We start from the raw sequence: 2,682 nt of genomic DNA, 5'->3' as shown, positions 1-2,682 counted from the left end.
TTATTGGTAGGTTTGGCCAATCATAGATCTTACATTGGTACGTACATATTCGACACATTTAGTAACCATAATTGTTTATTGGTAGGTTTGGCCAATCATAAATCTTACATTGGTACGTACATATTCGACACATTTAGTAACCATAATTGTTTATTGGCAGGTTTGGCCAATCATAGATTCCACTTCGGCATGTAAACATTCGGCACATTCAGTAACCATCTATTAGTAGGTTTGGTCAGTCATAGATCATATATCGGTATCTATACATTCGGCACGTTCAGCAACCATAATTATTCGTTAGTAGTTTTGGCCAATCATAAATCCTATGTCGGAGTGTTCTTTGGCACGCTCAGTATCCGTAATAACGTGATTTTATATTGTCACGCGCTGTTCATCGTTACTTCTGTAAAACATTTATAAAAGCGAGAAGTAAAAAAATACTTATCATTTCAGATTATCGAGTAACTAATGGTCTATTGAAAAGTTCTAACTCGTACAAAGTATAAGTGAATAACATGTAATTTACATGCTGTCTCGTTGTTATATGTGGTTTGTTCACGTTTTAACTTTATGGCGCTATATGCGTGGGAACCTTGTACTTCATCTAAATTATTTATTTACAGAAAACGATGTACTCTTTATTCAATATTTCACATAGAATAGTCACGATCTTTTTTTTTTATTGTGAACTTTGGTGCAAAACGTGTACACGCGACGCTCGGTAATTCTAAATCTCCCCAGAAAACGTCATATGTTGGTTTTGGAAGGAATTGGGAGAATTATAGTTATCAAAATAATATATCGCCAATTTGAAAAAAAAAAAAGAAAAGAAAAAAGAGATGGTGAAAAAAAAGTGGGCCTATTCACATGAAGTATAGACGCCTAAAATATAGGGACGTGTCCCCCCCCCCTACACACTTTTCCCATTTAGTGTACATACACCATTACAATACAACTATATATGTTAGATTGAATTAGCTCTTTTTACCCCACACTCCCACTTTTCAACAAATTTAAGCAGCCTTTCTTGGAAGTACCTTATTTCATATGCATAAAATATTAGCCAAGTGTCAGCACATGGAAAACTTTAAGAGTCTAGAAAATATCAGTTTAGGAACAATAAGGTTTACCGTTTAAGAGTGTACGTAGCTGCGTGAGTAATTGTTGTATTCGTCTACCATTCTGTTTATAAAGGTAAAATAACAGTAGAAATCTACCACAACTTCTGGAACGTTTCTATCTAATAAGCACTGTAGAGATAGCTCTGTAAGAGGTTTTGGTTTCGGTTTGTAGAAGCGTAGGTACAGGTACAATATCTATGACATTAAAGTGCAATAGGAAGATACTACACGACGCGGCATTCATGAACAAAGAGCACTAGTGACCTCTAGAAGATAACTGTGAATAAATAAGGTAAAAATTAATTGCCCTAAAGGGAAAATAAACTAGAGCTACGTTGAACGGAAAACGATAAATGGTAAGACAACAACAACGAAAATGCTGATTGGTGAAAAATAAAAAACATTTTGTTTCTCACACCGAAGAGAAAATAATCCTATGTAGATTAACTTCTCGCAATCTGGAAAAAAAAAATATTGAACTTGATTATCTCACCATTTCAATAAGGGGTAGTTTCAAACTAGCCCCTATTTTAGAGATTAACTTTATAAGAGGTAGTTTCAAACTAGCCCCTGCTTTAAAATATTAATTTTACCAAGGGGTAGTTTCACAATAGCCAATGCTTTAAAAGATATATTTTATTAAGGGTAGTTTCACACTAGCCCTTGCTTTAGAGATTTACGTTCTAACGGGTAGTTTCACACTAGCTCCTGCTTTAAAGATTAATTTTATTAAGGGTAGCTTCACACTAGTCCCTGCTTTAGAGAGTAACTTTATAAGGAGTAGTTTCACACTGCTTTAGAGATTAATTCTATCAAGGGGTATCTTCATTCTAGCCCCTGCTTTAAATATTACTTTTCTAGGGCTATATATATTTCACGAGTTTATGATGAATGTCCACGCCAAGTACAAAAACCAACAACTCAAAATGTTCTAGGGTTTCTAGAAATAACGGTATAAACCTCCCACGTAATTATTTATTTCATTCAGCAAATCCTTTCTGTTATAAGAACATCGTTTCATACTCAAAATACGCTTTGAAGACAACTGAAGCTCACTGTTGTAATATTTGATTAAATTTAGTGAAAGTAGAAGTTATAGACTGGTATAAATGTTCTATATCATATGTATATAAAATTAGCTGATATTACCGGATTCTAATTAGCATGTAATCTCTGTAAAAATCGTAACTGATAAATAGGTTTTTGTTTTTAAAATATTTTAACTGTATTCGCAATTTTAAGCTCTTTCTTTTTAATATTCGTAACAAGTTTTCATAAGGAAGATGGGTTAATATTCGTCACAAGTGTTCATAAAGAAGATGGGTTGATATTCGTCGCAAGTGTTCATAAGGAAGATGGGTTAACATTCATCACAAGTGTTCATAAAAAAGATGGGTTAATATTAGTCACAAGTGTTCATGAGGAAGATGAGTTAACATTCGTCACAAGTGTTCATGAGGAAGATGGGTTAATATTCGTCACAAGTGTTCATAAAAAAGATGGGTTAATATTAGTCACAAGTGTTCATGAGGAAGATGAGTTAACATTAGTCACAAGTGTT

The sequence above is a fragment of the Limulus polyphemus genome, unplaced genomic scaffold (assembly GCF_000517525.1).
Source record: "Limulus polyphemus unplaced genomic scaffold, Limulus_polyphemus-2.1.2 Scaffold2729, whole genome shotgun sequence".
Taxonomy (NCBI): Eukaryota; Metazoa; Arthropoda; class Merostomata; order Xiphosura; family Limulidae; genus Limulus; species Limulus polyphemus.
This window is presented reverse-complemented; position numbering follows the sequence as displayed.